Source organism: Podarcis tiliguerta (genome assembly GCF_965153285.1).
Source record: "Podarcis tiliguerta genome assembly, chromosome: 14".
Lineage (NCBI taxonomy): Eukaryota > Metazoa > Chordata > Lepidosauria > Squamata > Lacertidae > Podarcis > Podarcis tiliguerta.
In genome coordinates, this window is record NC_139547.1 from 1,283,580 (window position 1) to 1,304,431 (window position 20,852).

General features: G+C 46.8%; 1 long non-coding RNA gene across 1 annotated transcript; it reads left to right on the forward strand.

Moving 5' to 3' along the window:
- Positions 1–9,687: 9,687 nt before the first annotated feature.
- Positions 9,688–20,761, forward strand: LOC310664759. Its single transcript, XR_014505054.1, has 3 exons — positions 9,688–10,602; positions 19,798–19,988; positions 20,434–20,761. It is a non-coding gene; the product is annotated as an uncharacterized lncRNA (long non-coding RNA).
- The last annotated feature ends 91 nt before the right edge of the window (positions 20,762–20,852 follow it).

A 20,852-nucleotide genomic window follows, 5' to 3' on the forward strand; every position in this document is an offset into this window, starting at 1 on the left:
GTGGTGGAAGGCAAGCAGGGAGGAGATGGACGGGCCAGCAGGAAGCTCCTCAGAGGCAAGATCTGGTGCGGGGGGGGGCATAGGTCACCACGGGGTTCTGTACTGCGGCACAGTAGCTGCTGTGCGTCGGGGGTTGCGATTCTGGGCAGCAGGGGAGCTTGAGGGTGCTAGGCACTTGGGTGCTTCTCAACAACTTTGATTTCCCCAAAAAAGCTTAAGAGTGTTGGGCGTGGGATTTCTGCCACTGTTAGCTATTGTTTTTCTCCCCAACTTGCACAGAATCTAAATGTATGTTGATGAAATTACCGGTATGCTGCAAATTTCTCCTGCTTTTTTTGAAAAATCCCGTTCTCCAACAATTAATGAGAAAAAGAAAATGCACTAAAAAATTACCAAAGAAAACTTTGATGAACTTATTATGGGTGGGCACATTAGAAGCACAGCTTGCCTTTGGAGAGTGAATTTGAAATATGAACCTACCCATTCAGATTCAAATCCTGGCAGGCCTGGTCTGAAATGGGGCTCACCCCTGCCCTCTGCCTTGCCTTCCTTGCCAACAATCCTCACTGCATTCCCCCAATGAAAAGCTTGCCTTGGATAAGGTAAAGGGGATAACAGGAGGTTGAGAACCTGCAAGGCCTCTCCTGGGCCATAAACAGTGTAGGGAGAACCATTTCCCGCAATGGATCCTGAGTCCCACAGTTAGAAAACTACAAGTCCCATGATTCCAGTCAGGAAATTTGGCTTCACTGCAGCCTGCCCTGGGTGAAAGGGGTCATCTCTGCCGCCCCTTACCCTTAACCCTTTTACCCAAGATAGGGAGGGACAAATTCCATTCTGTTTTTTTAAAAAAACCTCTGCAGCGAAATCCCAAGGTATTTTGTATGTATTTCTTCTAATATATGTAGTTTTGTACATTATTTTCACAAATGTTCATATTTTTGTATGCACATTTTGCATTTTGTACTCATTTTGTTGTTGCTGGAAAACTGCATTGCAAAATTCAGGAAAGTGCTAATTTCTCGCAAACCTGAGCTCATTCTGAGCTTTAGCCAGCCTGACCTTCCCCCTGTATCCTCCTCCTTTGTGATGTCTCCTTTCTTATATTTCTTACGAATACCCTTCTTAACTCTCAGCCCATCTGTGAGCTCCTCATGCAGCTACACTGGTTTTATTAGATGCCTCCCACTTTTCTTTCTTGCTGTAATGGTCTGCATTTGGGCCTTCAGTATTTCTTCTTCAAGAGACTCCCTTCCATCTTGGACTTCACTTTGAGTATTTCCAACCATGGCATCGCATCCAGGAGCTCCTTCAGTTTTTTGAAATTGACCTTCATAAACAGGTGCTTTTTGCAATCTGCTGAGTAATTAGGTATGGGCAGATTGAGAGCCTTATTCTCCATGAAGTTGTCCAAACCTCATTTCAATCCAACTAAGCTCTTGCAGCAAGCAGCAGAGGTTGGCCCATTCAAGCAAGTAGGGCACTGCCTCACTATACTCAGTCTGCCCTTGGCCGGCCAGCCACCTGACCACCTTCTTACTCACAACTGGTCTAAGGGGGAGTGCTGGCTGTAAGCTTCCTCCTTTTCAGTGCTACCCTTGCAGAAATCAGGAGAGGAGGATGGGAACCAAACTAGAATTAGTTGCCTCCTCCTCTCATTGGCTTTGGTACCATCTACAGGTGGTCTCCCTGCCTTCCACCCTACCAGGTCTAACAAGCACCAGCCAACTACATAATTTCACTTTCCTGGGATGGGCAGTGTTGAGCCTGACTTTAAAAAAAAATTAAAAAAAATTGTGGTGTGGCATTTCTATTTAAAATGGGGTGGAGAGAGATCCTCATAAGGAATATATTGCCATGCTGTAGAACACCACATAAGCTGTTACAAGCTTGGTAGATCAGGGGAATGCTATGGACATAGTGTATCTTGATTTCAGCAATGCTTTTGGCAAAGTCCCCCATGATATTCTTGTGGGAAAACTGGCAAAATGTGGGTTGAATGAGGAAACTGTTATGTGGATTTGTAGCTAGTTGACTGACTAAACCAGAGTACTCATTAATGGTTCCTCATCATCCTGGGAAAAAGTGATAAGTGGGGTACCACATCATTCTGTCCTGGGCCTGCTGTTCTTCAACGTCTTTATAAATGGCTTGGATGAAGGAACTGAGGGGATGATCATCTAATCTGCAGATGACACAAAACTGGGAGGAGTAGCTAATGCCACAGAGGACAGAATCACAATTCAAAATGACCATAAAATGAATTTCAGCAGGGACAAATGCAGGAAGAAATAGATGCACAAGTATAAGATGGGGGACACCTGGCTTACTAGCAGTACCTGTGGAAAGAAATTGGGGGGCTTAGCATTAACAGTATGGTGCAGCAGCAAAAAAGCTAATGCTATTCTAGGCTGCATCAACAGAAGTATAGCATCCCAGATTAAGGGAAGTAATAGTCCCACTCTATTTTGCCTTGATCAGGTAAAGCTAACGGTAAAGGACCCCTGGATGGTTAAGTCCAGCCAAAGGCACCCATCTCGCTTTCAGGCCAAGGGAACCAGCGTTTGTCCACAGACAGCTTTCCGGGTCACGTGGTCAGCATGACTAAACTGCTTCTGGCGCAACAGGACACTGTGATGAAAGCCAGAGTGCACAGAAACGGCATTTATCTTCCAGCCACAGCAGTACCTATTTATCTACTTGCACTGGCATGTTTTCAAACTGCTAGGTTGGCAGGAGCTGGGACAGAGCAATGGGAGGTCAACCCATTGTGGGGATTTGAACCACTGACCTGATTGGCAAGCCCAAGAGGCTCAGTGGTTTAGACTACAGTGCCACCTGTGTCCCTGCCTTGGTCAGACCACACCTAGAAGACTGTGTCTAATTCTGGGCACCACAATTTACAGAGGATGTTGACAAGCTGGAACGTGTGTAGAGGAGACCAACCAAGATGATCAAGGGTCTGGAAACTAAGCCTTATGAGGAGCACTTGAAGGAGCTGGGTATGTTTAGCCTGGGGAAAAAGGAGACTGAGAGGAGCTATGATAGCCATCTTCAAATATCTCAAGGGCTGTCACATGGAAGATGGAACAAGCTTGTTTTCTCTGCTCTGTAGGACAGGACTCAAACCAACGGCTTCAAGTTACAAGAAAGGAGATTCCAACTAAACATACGGAAAAAACTTTCTGACTGTAAGAGCTGTTCAGTCTCCCCCAGGAGGTTGCGGACTCTCCTTCCTTGGAGGTTTTTAAGCAGAGGTTGGATGGCCATCTGTCATGAGTGAGATTCCTGCATTGCATGGGGTTGGACTAGATGCCCCTTGGAGTCTATTCCAACTCTACAATTCTATGATTTGATGGTTCAAATACAGAAAACAATCCATTTGCAATTATGAACTGCTGAAATACTACCCACGAAACCTGAAAAGCAGGTAGTATTAAATACATTACAGAGATAGATTACCAGAGACTGAACTTCTGCCCTATGGATTTGAAATGTAGAGTAAAAGCACTTACTCCCACAGTAGGTGTGACTCTGCTCCCACCTTGAATTGCCATAAATGGGGTGGGGAGTCTCTTCAGCTATTGATTTGGTTGTGATTTATGCATCACAGCACTGTTTTCCATGGTAGTACAATTTATTTAGAATCATAGGCAGGGGTGTGGGGTAATAAATAACAGATAGATAACAGATAGGATAATTGATCCATCCCTCTGTTGCCAATGCTCATTCTGTGAGTACAGATCTGACAAAATGGTGCTACTCAGTAAAAACTCACTCGCTGGATGAACACCTTGTCGTGGTGAGTGAGCTTGCACATTCCTATGACCCTTGTGAGTGAAGCCATTGGGAATCTCGCACTCCCAGCAGGGTCACCCAAGGTGGTAAGGTCAAAGGGAAGAAGCTGGACAAAGAATGATCCAAAAAGTCATCAACGGCAGAACAGGCGGAAGATAACAAGCAGTATGTTACAATGGCTGAGAAGGCAGATGAAGGCTGCAGCAGATAGGAATCTATGGTCGATGTGATTGCTCATGCCATTGGAACAGAGCCCTACTGTGAAGACTGTGCTTTGGTCAGCGTGCACTGATCTACACACATAAAACAAATTCATGCACAGGCATCTTCCAAAAAACCATCCCAAACCCCCAAAGTCCCATGGCAATCGGCAAATGGTAACAGGGGCAGGACCGTGAAATCTGGAAGCCCCTAGTAATGAGAAGTAGATACAGATTCAGTTACTCTGACCCAAGGAATGAAGCCTCCCTTTCCCCCTGACTGGATTACCATGCCCAGTGGGGTCACAACCCTGCGATCGTAAAAGACTATTGAACTTTGAAACATGAAATATACAGACTTTGTTGGATAACACAGATAATGAGCATCTCAAATGCAGAGCTGCCGTCATTGCAAGAGAGCTGTGACATTTTAAGATCGATATTGCAGCGCTTCAAGAAACTTGAAGAGCAGGTGAGGGACAACTGAAGGAAGAAAAGGGAGGCTACACATCATTCTGGAAAAGGTGTACCTGAACAAGAATGTTGAATACATGGAGTAGGCTTTGCAATCAAAACGATCTTGTGAAGCTCTTGTACTACCAACCTTATAGACCACTTATAAACGCTATGTCCAACTCCTCAAAAGATTCCATCAACGGTGTATCTGGAAATTTTTACACATCACCTGGGAAGGCAGGCAAACTAATGCCAGTGTAGTGGAAGAAGCAAAGATCACCAGTGTTGAAGCAATGATTCCTCAGCTTCAACTTTGTTGGACTGGTCATGTAGATGCCTGATTATCGTCTTCCAAAGCAACTACTCTATTCCCAACTTAAGAATGGAAAGTGAAATACTGGTGGTCAACAAAAGAGGTTCAAAGACTCTCTCAAGGCAAATCTAAAAAAATGTAGTATAAAAACCGACAAGTGGGAAACATTGGCCTGTAAGCTAGACCAGCCTTTGCCAACCTGGTGCCCTCCAGATGTTGGACTACAGCTCCCACAACTCCAGACATAAAATCTGGAGGGCACCATGAGGCCGTGGCCTTAGGGCAGCAGGCTCCACACAGCTGCGAGGAGCAACAGTTCCACCTCCTGCACTTGTTTGCTGCCTCCTCAGCTGCACACCCTTCCGCTTGCTTTCTGGCTTTCCTCTTTTTCCCTCCTCACCCCCATTTTCCTTTCCAAAGGTGTCATGGGTTTTGAAGACATTCAAACTCAGGGTGAAAGGGAGAAACACACTAAGAGGAAGGCAAGCTTGGGAAATCCACACCATGATCAACTCCCACCCAGAAACCAATGTCCCCACTGTGGAAGGACGTGTGGATCCAGAATTGGCCTCCACAGTCACATACAGATTCACTTTTAAAACTGTTTATAGAAAATAATCCTACTCGGCTACAAGGGATTGCCAAAGAAGAAGAAAGACTCAGTAAAAAGAGGAAGGAGCCCCAAGCTTTCCATATGTACAACTAATCTTCACAGGGAAAGAAGCTTCCGAGTTGGAGGGGGTAGTACCGCAAAACAGCCCGATGAGAACGGCAATTTTTCCTTTGCGGTTGAACAATAAAAGCCCCCAGCAATTCATACTGTTAACTGCAGTTAAATTAATATTCCAGTTGTTTTGCTGCAGGTTCATCTAAGCTCTAGCATTTCCCAGCCTCATCACTCTTGCTCAGAGATTTGTTTGCCCTCTGTGACATCATCATGAAGCCGAATCTGATTGGCCGCATGAGGATATCATTGCTACAAAAAAGAAGGAATGAACAAAATGGTGCTTGTGCTACAGCAAGCCAGTAAAAAGGCTACCTTTGGGGGGATACTCTAGGAAATATTTCACACATGAACAACTGTTGATGCACCAAAAATGAACAGTCATCTCCCCGCTAATATTGAAAAGGTCTAGGAGTACATTTGTTCTTCAGATACATCCCAAGCTAGCAATCAAGACATGTCACTGAATAGAAGGTGCAATAGGCCCTTCTCATTGCTTCTAAATTTATCCAAATGCCCCAAAGCCATCAGGATTTTCACGCATGTACAACGGCGCAGCTAGCCACTTGGGTACCAGGTGCAGCATACGTGTCCTGCAATTGGAGGTGGGGCGCACTGCATGGAGCCTCTCCACCACGTCCCCCTCAGCTGTAGGGAGGCGGAGGGAGAGGCGGAGGGCAGACACAAGTCCCATGCTGCTGTTTCAGGCAGCGCAGAGCCGGCAGGCACCCAAGCCACCACATCACTCCCAGGAGAGACGTGTGGCTCGGGCATGCTGCAGGCACCCATGCGGTGTGGCACCAGTGCCAGCCGTGTTTCGTTACATTTGATGACTGAACAAAAAAAATATGTGAGCCCAATTTTTTAATTTTTTAATTTTTTATTTTTATTATTAAAAACTCATATTTTTGTTATTTGGTCACCCCCCTCAGTGATGACACCCGGGGCAGACAGCAGCACCCCCCCCCCCCGCACCTCCTTCCTCCACCACTGCTCATGTATTGCTCTGTTCCAAGCCTAATGATCTAGTGCTTCCTACTGCTTGCTAGGATCAAGAGACCTTTCAATTCATTGGGTTATAAATAACGCAAGTGCTGATACTATTGGCCTCCACAAAAACACGAATAGAACATGTCATCCAAATTAGCACTTTAATTGGGAAGATATGGATGGCTTTGTCATCAGCTTTCTGCAAACCCCTTTCTGATCAAGCTCTGTGCATTTAATTATTCACAGTTTAACCTCAGAGATAATGTCTGTGTCTCTTGCAAGACTCCCAAGTGCCGGGACGAGTCCAAAATCCATGAACTCAGGAGCAACTCTCTAATTTGAGAGTAACCATCTTTAAATTAAAAATGAACCCAGTCTTTGTTCTGCATCTGTCTGTCTGTCTGTCTATCTGTATCTCACTGTACAGTCAAACTCTGGAAAACATCAGTGATGCCATCTGGGATCTAATCTCCAACCTGGAAGCTACTCATCTTTTAGGACACTGATTTTTATGAGTGTGGCTTCTCTATGGTTTGGTTCCATGTCACGCTAGTAATGATTGGATAAGAACATGAACATAGCAGCATAAGAAGAGCCTGCCAGAACAGCCAGTGGCTCATCTGGTCCAGCATCCTGACAGGAGTCAAGCAGATGCCTGTGAGAAACCCACAAGCCGGACCCAAGCACAAGAGCCCTCTCCTGTCCAGTGGTTTCAACATCTGGAGGCAGAGCATTGACATTGTGGCTAATAGCCATGGATAGCCCTCTGCTTCATGAATATATCCAATCCTCTTTTAAAACCATCCAAGTTGGCGGCCATCACTGTGGGAGCAAGTTTCCTAGTTAACTGTGCACTGTGGACTCACATGGGTTGGGGCAAGGGCTTAGATCCTTCCCACAAAAACACTGGCTGACACCAAGAGAGAAGGGCAGTGCTGGCATGGGAAAAGAACCTACATGGGGCATGTGGAAACTCTGCTCATCCCTGTGGTTGTTCATCCAGAGGTTTCTCGGATGTCACTGGACCTCATTGTGGGAGATCAGCTCCAATGCTCACAGTGAATGAACATATTCTTTCCTAAGTAACCCTTAGGAGCCTTGTGGCAGAGCACATATTTTTCCACCCAGGAACTTCCAGGCACAATAGCTGGCATTGCTAGGATTTTGTGTAGCAGGGTTAGACAAAATCTTGTCCCTTAGACCTTCTAGAACTGCTGGCAGTGAGAGTAGTGAATATGTTCCAAACTCCATTATCATGGGTGGGGAACCTCTGGCCCTCTAGAGGTTGTTGGACCACGTCTCACCCTGCATGACGATGGCTGTGCAGGCTGGGGTTGGTGAAGGTTGGAGTCTGATAAGATCTGGAGGCTTCTTCATCCCCACAGCACAAGGGAGGGGGGCCGTATGTCCTGCTTTACAGAGGACAGCCCTCTCTCTGAAGGAGTCTTGTCATGTCCAAGCCAGGCTTAAAGATTTCAAAGAATGAGAAGCGAAAGCAGAAGACCCTTGCAGTTGCCCATCAAGAACTGGTGACTGAGCAGCAGACCAAGGAAGTGTCATCTTGTCCACTAGGTTGACACATAGTACATTTCTATTTAAATTTTTGTTTTAAGTATCCAACTTTATATAAAAATCAGCATGTTTTTCTCCACTATTTATTTATTTATTTATTATGTCATAAAATTTACATGAAGCTTGATTGCAAAAAGGACTTTCAAAGCATTTTATAAAAATAACAAAACAATGCATGTATCTATACAAACTGTTAAAAACAGCAATTTTAAAAATTCAAAAAGATAAAATCAGCAATAAACTAAAAACAAATCAAAACACATATCAACATTCTAGATCTATGAGTAGGCTTGTCGAAACAAAAAATGTTTTGAGCCGGCACCCAAAAGTGTACTGTGAAGGAGCCTGCCTGATACCAATCAGCAGGGAGTTCCACAGGGTGAGGTGCCAGCCAAAGTGTAAGACACTTTCATGCTTCCTCACCAGATTCCTCACCTATCTCATTTGTGTCTGATGCTCACATTCCAAGTCCCCCACCATCACCACCACCACCACCACAACAACAAAAAAACACCCCTCACCAAATCAATTATTTAAATAACTGCAGGTTCCTATAGGTTACATGCTAGCTGTCAGGAGAGGCACAACAGCAACAAAACTCAGGCCTGTGGGGACTTTTAAAGTGTGGGTTATTTGAAAAAGAATGACTCCATATGGCACATTTTAAAGGCAAATCGAGGATGATATGCTTGGTGGTTTCTGGAGTTCTTTATTTCCACTCTGGTGCCTCATTTAATCCAGATGACAAATGCTTTGAGCAATCCAAATAATAAAAGACCATCATCTCCTGTCCAGGGCAATGAGAACCAGCTCCTCAAACCAGAGCAAAAGAAACATTTCTGCGGCATGCTTCCCTGCAGCCTCCTCCACTGCTAGCCCAAGGGAGGATTTAGCAAATGATGTCTTCTCCGGAACTTTGATTGGCTACCTGGGAAAGTGGCAGAGTGCAGACCCCTGGTAAGATGATTGCAGAATGAAAGAAAGCAAGGAAACTCACAAACACCCACTTGGAAAGTAAGTCAAGTGCACCAAAAAGTCTGCACTGTGGTAGCTCCATGTGTTTGTGGCACAAACACAGCTGAGTGCAGATCGCCTGGTGACATTCAAGTACAGCAGGCGCCACTGGCCTGACCTTGGATGTCTCCAGGAAACACAGTATTTTGCTTTGGTAGAGAAGTACATGTTCATGATGCAGAGGCTGCGATACAAGCCAGCTCAAGCAGCCTTTGTCCTTTCTCATTCATGCTGCTGATACCAAAGTGGGCTATGCAGATGTCCCACGTGTGATGATTTCCCTCAATTCTAGCATTGAAATCTCCCAACAGGAATAGGTGTTTGCAATCTGGGACCCTCCTGACAGCCTGGTCTAGTTCCTCGTAGAACTGGTCCTTGCTTTATAGGCCAGAGTGCATAGTTGCAATGTAGATGCTCAAGATGTTAACTGGACAGGAGGTGGTTGAGAAGCAGAAGGAAAGTGACTTCCAGTACTTCCTGCCTTAAATGGATGCAGTTCCCACGCTAGCGGAGATCATTTGCAGAGGAAAACAAGGATGATTTGGGAGTAATTGTCCTTGCAAGCTCCCCCCAGGGCCGGGGAGTGAGCGTCACTCACAGATCGTCTTGATAACCGGTTCTCACTCCAGCATGGAGTCTGAGAGACAGGAGACACTGAGTGGAAAAGCGTTCCACATATCAGTAACACCAGTAATGCAGCCGTTAAGAGCAGAGGTTCTTCTGTATATTTGCATGAAATTGGCTCCAGTTTACAGATGTGTGCAGGATGAAGGGGATAAGATTACAAACTGCCAAGAGAATCAGCTACTGGGTTGCAACGTTTCAAACTAGAATGAAGATCTCCTTCGTTGAAGAATATGGTATGTTAGGGGGGAGGGGAGCCTTTACCCTTTTTTTATTAATGCAATATTTGCTATATAAATGATTTGGCAAACCTCCCCCTGAACAATAACAACTGATAAAGAGCAAAAAGAGAAAAAGACAACAGAATTATATTTATGGATTAAAATGAAAATAGAACTGTGTGAGAACATTGGAATGATTTAAAGCATCTAACTTCCATCTGACGTTAATTTGGACTGTGGTCTTTGATCTGCAGTAGCTCTGGTGAGACTCCAGATCGTTAGAGATAAGAATCTGAGGAGAAGGAGAACTGGAATCTTGTCCAGATGGCAGGATGCCAGATTACTCCCATACTCAGATATAAACGACAAAGATGGAGTAATGACGCAGCTTGAATTTCAACAGAAGAAGAGAGACTGGGAAAGCGGAAGCAGAGATGCCGTGTAAGACATGATTAGAACAACAAATAAACAAATGAGAAAATAAACATCTCACACAGGAGACAGAACTCTTTCTATGGAAAAACTTTTGTTATTAAATATCTCAACACAAATGGAAGTCAAGAAATCAGTAGCTTTTGATAAGGGACTAAGATCGGGACTGAATGCAATTGGATTAACTAAGATCTCAGAAGCAGGAAGAAATAAGAACTTTGCACTCCGACACCCAGCACATGGGAAGTCACTCAAAATGTATAATTAGCTGTATAATTGATTTATATTTGGATGGGAATTGTAATTTGATATTGATAAAATGTGGTTGTCATTGGATTTTAATACAGTAATTGAAAATAAATAAAAGTTATGTGCAAAAAAAAAAAGACAAGCAGAGGGAAAGCAAACATTCTAAGCATTGCAGACAGAAGGAAGTTCCTCCCTGCAAAGCCTATGCTATGAGTACATGGTTTTTCTGGATGCCCTACTTGCCAGAAAAAGGTGTAGTTCTTCTCTTGGAAGCAGCCACTTGAAGTGAGTGTGGTTTCCTGGAGAGTGGCAACATCAGTGTCGAGTGTTTTCAATTATGTCCGTCTTCTGTGAGTCACTGGCACATGCATACATGGTCCTGATGTTTCAGCTTGATAGGTGCAAGAGGGTTTGTTTCGTTTCTTTTTTGCCTGGTGCAGAAGTTCAGTCCACTTGTTGAGTGATACTCTGAGCTCCAAGCACCCATTAAAGCAGGCAGACTGTGGTGGGTCAGCACTTTATTGACTTGGGGCAGCCCAGCTTAAGGGAGGCAGTAGCTGACCAGTGAAATACAATTATCTCTCCCACTGAGGAAGGCAACTTGTACCTTATGCCAATCAGATTATAACTTGTACCTTATGCCAATCAGATTATAACTTGTAACTGATGCCTCCTAGAATCATAGAATCTTAGAGTTGGAAGGTACACCAAGGGTCATCTAGTCCAACCCCCTACAATGTGAGAATCTCAACTAGAGCATCCATGACAGATGGCCATCCAACCTCTGCTTAAAAACCTCCAAGGAAGGAGAGTCTACTACCTCTCATGGGAGTCTGTTCCACCTCAAACAGCTCTTTCTGTCAGAAAGTTCTTCCTGATGTTTAGTTGGAATCTCTATTCTGGTAACTTGAAGCCATTGGTTCAAATACTACCCTTCAGAGCAGGGAAAACAAGCTTGCTCTATCCTACATGTGACAGCCCTTGAGATATTTGAAAATGGCTATCATATCTCCTCTCAGTCTCCTTTTTTCCAGGCTAAACATACCCAGCCCCTTCAAGTGCTCCTCATAAGGCTTAGTTTCCAGACCCTTGATCATCTTGGTTGCTCTCCTCTACACACGTTCCAGCTTGGTCTCCTCTTTTCCAGACTAAACATACCCAGCTCCCTCAACCATTCCTCCTAAGGCTTTCCAGACCCTTCATTATCTTGGTTACCTTGCTCTGCACACGTTCCAGCTTGTCAACATCCTCCGTAAATTGTGGTGCCCAGAACTGGACACAGTATTCCAGGCATGGTCAGACCAAGGCAGAAGAGAGTGGGACTATTACTTCCTGCTTTGTTTTTGTTGTGTTGGCAGCACCAAAGTGACCTCTTTAGGGTGCAAGCCTAGGCAGAGCATATTGAAGTCCTGGGCTGCACAGACAACAAGATCCCCCTCTCCCTCTCACAGACATGGTCCAAAGGAAAGGAAAGCAATACATTTGGCACCAGCTTGGCTGCAGGAGCTGCTGGAAGGAGGCACACAGAGTGCCATCCAACAGTATTAGGGACTCCACTCTGGATTTTTGTTGAGTTTACTCCTTAGCTTTTTCTTCTCCCGAAGATGTCCTGCAAGGCAGCAGGTACTGATTTTTCCTTGGGGTTTACTCCCGAAGCCTTTTTCATGAATGAGTGTAGCTGCAAGGCAGCAGAGGTTTAGAACCAGAGTTTTCCTTCTCCTTGATGGGCTCCCTTCCAGGTTGATGAGCCCCATCTATCCCTCGTTTCCCTCTGCATCCTGTGCAGAAACTGCCTTCTGGACCACTGGACTCACTGTTGGTCTCATCCGCTGAGTCCGCTGGAGCCTGTCTCTGCATGCAGGGCACGGGACACAGCCAATAAATAGACTGCTCCATCCACCCATTACTACTCGTGTCAGCTGGAGGAGAGACAGAAATAATTTAGGGTTAGAGTAAAAATGTACAGAACCTAGTGAAGTTAGGTAAAAGTTAGAGAAGCATCTCTAGGTAAAAGTTGGATAGGACCAACTGTTTTAACCTCCATTCGCCTCCAGCGTTATTTAGCCTATAAAATCTGTCCTCAGCTGTGATGGGATGAAGAGCTGCTTGTGTGTAAACTGCAAATCCCTCAGAGTTTGAACAGTTTCTCAAACCTCTGCCTGTGACGGAGCCCCTCCAACATGGCTGCGTCAGTCGCTAGCAGAATCCGAAAGTGGTTGCTTTCGGAAACGTTTCCAACATAAAAGCTCCTTAACGGAAACACGTCTTCTGGACTCTCTGCGTGACAGTTTCCGGCGAGGAACGGGTGTCCCTATAGGAGGACCTGAGACATCCCCACTGTTTTCGCTGGAAACGTCTCTGAGCCATTCCTCCGACTCTCCTTCCCTTGACATTCCTGTTCGCCCCCTACTGGTTCCCTCTTCAGGTGTTACGTCTCTCTCTACTTCAGAGAGCCTTGGCACCTCTTGTGCTGCCGATGGCAGTTCCCTGACATCCACCTCCCCTCCAGGGCCCCCTTCACCCCCTCCCGTCTCCTCCCCTTCGGGTTGGGAGGAGGCAAAACCCCGGAAAGAACCTTCCTCATCGTCTGAAGTTTCGAACACCTTTCTCCACTTGTTGCGGTTCCTAGTCTCTCGGTACTCCTCGTCGTCTGAGTCCGTTCCTTCTTCCAACTCCGACTCCGCGAATCCTTCCAGTTCCTCTTCCTCGTCTGTGGTGCCGAAATACTCCCTCCTAAACCTTGCTGCCGGCTGTGGTTTCCTCGGGAATCTTTGGTGGAACGTTTCTGTTAAAACCTCGTCATTGACCTCCTCTGCTGTCACCCAAGTGTTTTCCGACTCCGGTTCCCCTTCCCACGCCACTAAATACTCCACCTGATTGCCCTTCCACCTGGAATCGAGGATTTCCGCTACATGGTTACTGCTCTCCCTCTCTTCCAAGACTGGTCCCCTGTTGTACTCCCCTTCACCTCCCCCCTTGTACGGTGACAGTAACGACCTGTGGAACACTGGGTGCAATTTCATGTGGTTGGGTAACCGGAGTTTGAAAGCCACTGGGTTGACCTGCTGAATGACCTCAAAGGGTCCCAATCTCTTGGGTCTTAATTTCTTACAACCCCCTTTGAACGGCAACCCTTGGGTGGACAACCACACCTGATCCCCCACCCTTACTGTTTCACCTTCCCTCCTGTTCTTGTCTGCCTGCTTCTTATATTGTGCCTTGGCCCTTTCTAAGTTGAGCTGAAGCTGACGATGGATCGCTTCCATCTCTTCTACAAAATGTTCGGCCGCTGGGACGCTCCATCTCTCGCCTCCCTCCCCCGGGAATGCCCTGGGGTGACACCCGTAATTGGCCAAAAAGGGGCTCATCCCTGTGGACACATGCTCCGCATTGTTGTAGGCAAATTCTGCCAGCGCCAGCTTTTCGACCCAATCATTCTCTCTGTCATTGACATAACACCTCAGATATTGTTGGAGGATGCTATTTGCTCTTTCCGCCTGCCCTTTGGTTTCAGGGTGCCGGGCCGTCGAGAAATTGACTTCCACGTGCAGCAAGCTCATGAGCTTCCTCCAGAACCTGGAAGTAAATTGTTTCCCACGGTCTGAGATAACCCTCAAGGGGGCGCCATGCAGCCGGAAGATGTGTTCTACAAACAACTTCGCTGTTTCTTCCGCTGTGACTGCATGTGAACATGCTACAAAGTGGCACATCTTAGTCAACAGGTCCACTACTACCATGATGGCCGTTTTCCCTTTGGATTTGGGCAGATCCGTCATAAAATCTATTGATACCGCCTCCCAAGGCCGTTCTGGCGTGGGTAGTGGTTCTAATAACCCTGCCGGCGCCCTTCTTTCCCCCTTGGCCCTCTGGCATTGGTCACACCCTCTTACATACTCCTTTACATCTTCCCTCACCTTGGGCCACCAAAATTCCCTGGTGACCATCCACATGGTCTTGTGTTGTCCAAAATGTCCAGCCGTGGGACTATCATGCAACTGCTTGAGTACCCTCCCTCTCAATTCACCTTCTGGTATATACAGTGCCCCTTTGTAGTACAATGCCCCATTTCTTTCTTCAAAACCCTCCGGGCTCTCACCCTCTCCCCTGAGACCTCTGAGCTTATTTTGGGCATATTCGTCATTTTCCGTTTCTTCTACCAGTTCTCGTCTCCCCACCAGCGCCGCCCCACACACCCAGCGGTCCTCAGGAATGACATGTCTTTCTTCGATTGCCCCCTCCCCCTCCAAGTACTCTGGTTTGCGTGAGAGAGCGTCCGCCCTGACGTTCTCTGGGCCTGGTACATAACAAATCTCGAAGTGGAATTTGGAAAATTCCTGTGCCCATCTCACTTGTCGTTGGTTGAGTACTCGAGCTGTTCTCCAATACTCCAAATTCTTGTGGTCGGTGCACACTTGCACCTTGTGTTGTGCCCCAATCAATAAATGTCTCCACCTCCGGAACGCTTCGTGAATGGCGAGTAGTTCCCTGTCATACACCGTGTAGTTCCGCTCGGACTTATTCAGCTTCCTCGAGAAAAAGGCACACGGTCTCCACTCCGACGTATTTCTTCCCGGCTGAAGAAGCACCGCCCCCACCGCTCTGTCTGACGCGTCTGTCTCCACTCTCATGGGCTTCTGTAGGTCCACATGCAGAAGTTGTTCTTCCGAAGCGAAAGCCCTTTTCAGTTCTTCAAAAGCTCTCTCCGCCTCCGCCGTCCAAACAAATTTCTTCTTGCTACTGAGGCAGTCGGTGATGGGCGCTGTCAAGTGTGCAAAATTCTTGATGAACTTCCGATAAAAGTTCCCAAACCCCAGGAACCTCTGCACATCCTTCTTGGTCTTCGGTGTCTTCCATTCCAGCACCGCCTGGACCTTGCCTGGATCCATGGCCAATCCTTTGTCTGACAAGCGGTACCCCAGGAATTCCACCTCCTTGGCATGAAACTGGCACTTCTCCAGTTTCACCCACAGCTGATTGGCTTGCAGCCGGCCCAACACTTCTCTCACGTCCCTCACATGCTGCTCTTCATCTTCCGAATACACCAACACGTCATCCAAAAAGGCCACACAATTCTTGTAGAGCAAAGGTCCCAAGACGTGGTTGATAAAACTTTGAAAACATGCGGAGCCGGCTTGGAGACCGAAGGGCATTACGAGGTATTCAAATGCTCCCAAAGGGGTGAACATGGTGGTCTTCCATTCATCCCCCTTCCTTATCCGTATCAGATTGTACGCCCCCCGCAGGTCCAGTTTTGTAAAAATCTTCCCCTTCCTTACCCTGGTCAGAATGTCATCAATTCGGGGCATAGGAAAAGCCAGGGGTTCCGACACGGCATTTAGGGATCTGAAGTCCACTACAAGCCTCAGCTTATCTGTGTTTTTTTTGTCCACAAAAAACACTGGGCTGCCCCCCACCGCTCGGGACTCTCTGATGAAACCCCTCTTCAGGTTTTTGTCAATGAACTCCCTCAGCTCCTGCATCTCCCTGTCTGACATGGCGTACAGCTTGCCCACTGGGAGTTGAGCCCCAGGGAGTAGGTTGATTTGACAGTCAAAGGGTCTATGCGGCGGCAGTTTGTCCGCTTCCCTTTCGCTAAATACGTTGCTCAGATCTGCATATTGCGGAGGCACCTCCCCTTGCTTCATTACCTCCATCCCAGCTAGGGTGAGCTTGGCTCCCCCTGGATCCTTTCCCTGCTTGCAGTGTTCTAGGCAATGCGCTGACCCAAAGGAGACCACCCTCTGGTGCCATCCCACTAGAGGATCGTGTAGTGCCAGCCAGCTCATCCCCAAAATTATGGGAGCTCCTCCCAAGGTGGCCACATTAAACGCTATCCGCTCGGTGTGCCTTGCCACCCTCATTGTCATGGGGACTGTCTGTTGGTTCACTTCTCCTCCCAACAACTCTCTGCCGTCAATCGTGGTTACCTGCAGGGGTTTACTTAAGGGGAGGGTTTGTATCTGGTGCTCAGCTGCGAACTCCTTACTCATGAAATTACAGGAGCTGCCTGAATCCAGAAGGGCCTTGATCTGTAGAGGATGTCCGTTTGGCAGCTCTAGCAACACCTCTATCACTAGAGCAGGTCTGGGAGGTTCTGGTGCGGGCACTTTCACTGCTTTTGAGCCTGGCTGCTGTGCCCCGACGGCAGCCAGGCGTTGGCTTTTACTTGCTCCGTGCTTTCCTCCTCCTCTCCCCCAACAGCTCCTGCCATGCCTTGCCATTCCTTTCTCCGTGGACAGACTCTGGCAAAGTGTCCTGGCTGTTGGCAGAGATAACATTTCTTCCCGCCCTTTCCCTCCTTCTTCCGCCCTTCACCGATGTTTGAAACTGCGCGCGCACGCGCTGTTCCCACTTCCATCGGCTCTGCCGGCGGGAAAGGCTGCTCTGGAATGTCAGGAATGCGGAGCTCCCTCCAACGTTCTCCTTTTCCCTCCCGCTTCTCCAAAGCCCTCGCTTCCTGGCGCGCTCCTATGGCCAGCGCGGCTTTAGTCAGCTGGTCCATAGACTCCGCTCTGGGGGTCCGGGAAAGTTCATCTTTCAAGGACGAAGACAGACCTTCTTCGAAAAGCATCTGAATGGGCTCAGCAGACAAGTCCCACCCCAATCTATGAATCAGCATAGTGAACTCAGTCCAGTACTCACGGACAGTCCTGTTTCCCTGTCTGCAAGCCATTAACTGCCTTCGCACCCCTCCCTGCTCAATGTCGCTGGAAAACATCAGGTCCATGGCACGAAAAAACTTCCTTGTGTCCTTTAGGATCTCATTATTTGCTGCCATCAAGGGTCTAACCCAGTCCTTCGCCTGATTCGAGATGGCTAATTACAAAAGCCACTCGCGATTCCTCATCAGGGAAGTCATCAAATTGCAGATTGAGAGCGTATTGCATCTCTGTCCTAAAGGCATGATAGTTTCTGGGGTCCCCCCCAAATTTCTGCACCAATCCTGGCATCTTTCTGTTGAGTGGGGTGGCTTTCTCCTTCCCCCTTTCTGCATCCTGAGCCCTCCTCTCTTCCAGCCTCGCCGTCTGCAAGGCAAGCTGGATTTCCAACGTCCTGTACCTTTCCTCCAGGCTTGGACCTCCTCCAGCTGCCCCTCCAGTTCCGGCTGGTTCGCTCATGATGCCTCTCCCTGGCACAAGCTAGCTTTCGGTGACTTTCGGATTGCTGTGATGGGATGAAGAGCTGCTTGTGTGTAAACTGCAAATCCCTCAGAGTTTGAACAGTTTCTCAAACCTCTGCCTGTGACGGAGCCCCTCCAGCATGGCTGCGTCAGTCGCTAGCAGAATCCGAAAGTGGTTGCTTTCGGAAACGTTTCCAACATAAAAGCTCCTTAACGGAAACACATCTTCTGGACTCTCTGCGTGACAGTTTCCGGCGAGGAACGGGTGTCCCTATAGGAGGACCTGAGACATCCCCACTGTTTTCGCTGGAAACGTCTCTGAGCCATTCCTCCGACTCTCCTTCCCTTGACATTCCTGTTCGCCCCCTACTGGTTCCCTCTTCAGGTGTTACGTCTCTCTCTACTTCAGAGAGCCTTGGCACCTCTTGTGCTGCCGATGGCAGTTCCCTGACATCAGCCTTGTGCATTTCACTGCATTCCACTGAGATTACTTCATTGGCAGCAGAACCAGCATCTGCTGAACAACTAGCCAGATTAGGGAGAATTAAGGCACAAAGAAATAAAAAAAGAAATAAAAGAGCAATGCTAGCCAAAAAGCACAGTGGGAGAAGAGATGAATACTTCAGGATCTGCAAAATTACAGCTACAGAGAAATCCAGCGCCATTCCACAAAGCCTCATAGGGTTAATAATAATAATAATAATAATTTTTTATTTATACCCCGCCCTCCCCAGCCAAGGCCGGGCTCAGAGCGGCTTACAAGCAATAATAAAAACAAGATGAATGATTACAACTTAAAAACAAAAGTAAAATACAACATTAAAATAATGGAACATTAAAATATTAAAATGTAGCCTCATCACAGGAGGAGAAGGAAAAGAAAAAAGAAAGAGAGGGAGGGAATCAAATTGGCTCCAAGCCAAAGGCCAGGTGGAACAACTCAGTCTTACAGGCCCTGCGGAAAGAAATCAGATCCTGAAACATATTGTTCAACAAATTGTTCCAGGAGAATCGAATCCAAAAGAAAAAAGAAAGAAAAACCGTACATTAGACCTTGTTCCACTGTAGATAAATGCTAGTTTATTCACACTGAATAGCCCCAGTTCCCTTCTTTTGGCAGAATCTGTGCCCAGGCAATTCTCAACATCCTCTCCTTTCTTGACATGCTCTTACATACTTATCATGGACGTGATTCGGTTGTGTGTAGGATACAGCTATGAACTGTGAACAAATCCTGAAACTGGATGATTCCTCCATACAAACACAAAAAATGCCACACTGGAGAAATCTACATGAAGCAAACCTTATCATAGTGATACCCAGAAGTATGGTACATAGCATTTACGGAGAAATTAACATACAAACTTTGAGTCTTAAACTTCTTAAGGTTTGGTTTAGCTTTGTTGCATATATTTACATTAAGCAAAGCTCAATGGAATAGGAAAGGGGGAAAGGTTAAAATGAGGATTTGTGGCTATTGAAGCTCATTTGGAGACTTGTGTTTGTTGAGCATAAGAACATAAAAAGAGCTCAGCAGGATCAGGCCAATGGTCCATCTAGTTCAACATCCTGTTCTCACAGTAGCCAACCAATGAGGGAAACCTGCAAACAGCCTTTGAGTGCAAAAGCCTCTCTCCTCCTCCTCTGGCTGCCAGCAAATGATATTCAGAAGCATTGCTACCCCCAACCGTGAAGAGCCATCTTGGCCAGTAGCCACTGACTGTCCTCTCCTTCATGGATTTGTCTAATCCTCTTTTAAAGCCGTCTTGGTTGGTGGCAATCGCTGCCTCCAAATAGAAAAAGATCATTAAAAGAAGATTCAACATGCAGTTCCCACAGCCCATTGCAGAAAGCCATAATCATTGATATAAAAGTTGTAGGTTGTATAGATGCACAATTTGTGGGCAACATCCAGACACAAGGAAATTGCCTGGGGGAGGAGACAAAAAAGTAGCACTATCCTGCCAGTGGGCCTAGTAGTACAAATGCTCCTCTTGTGTGACTTGGAAAGTTTGGGTGTGTGTGGATCTCTTCTGTTACCAGCCCTGGTTTAATTCAGTGCTGTAACCTCTTTTGTTAAACAGGTTACAGAGCTCCAGAGAGATTTAAGGGTCAGGAAGATGAATTGCTCCAAGGACGAAGGTTAATTCAATCCATGAATAGAATAATTGCTGGAGTCTTCAAGGGAGATTATGACGGGGATATTTGTCATGGTATTTCAGAGATCAGATCCCTGCTGAGGAAAAGATATTGCCATTAGAAGAACAATAAAAAGGTACTTTCAAAAGCAAAGCAATTGCTACTTGTCATACAAGCTGCAGGACAGGGCATTCTGCCAAGGGAAATGAGAGCTCTTTTTTCAATAGCTATGTTATTAGAAGAATTTTGAAAGCTTATTTTTTTAAAAAATAGAGGACTAGTATAGGGTGTATTTTGTAAAGGATTGGTGAGTGGATGGAACTGAATGACCTTGAGGTTCCTTGGCTACCAAGAAGCTGAGTTCACCTTGAACCCTGCATTTGCCCTAGAACTGTGTGTCTACATTGCCTTTGTGCAATGAACAGCGTGCAATTGCAAATGAAGTTTGCACCAGGTGATTGCCGTGGTTGCAGATGCGCCTGTCACAAGCAGGAATGACAGCATTTGGATGTCAGGCTTCCCAGTCTCTGGAACCTTTGCCACATCTAATGCAAATATCTGGTCTTCCATGTGTTCTGCAGGCTTCCTCCAGCAAGCAGCTTCCATCCTTAAAAGACCTGCTGCCTTCCCCCACATGGGCATGGTTGGCACTGGAAAACACATTGTGGCTGGCTCAGGAAACCCTTTTGACCATCCTGCTACTCTGTGGTTGGAAACTGGCAAGGCCTGCTGACAGCTCACTACCTGTGTTCTTTGACATGTTCTCTGGCCCTTCTGTCCAGCCCATTTCTTGTAGCTTCAGCTTTCTGGATACACCAGGGCAGTCCCTGCCTAATCTGGAATGTGAAACCGAAATTATTCCGACCACAATGTCTGCTTCTGATTCTGCTGGGCACTAGAGCTAGGATGATGGACAGGTACTGTCAGGGGTTCAGGAGCAGAGGCACAGGAGAGGGAGGAAATGGAGAGCGAGGGGGAGGAGTCCGAAGGAAATGTCAGC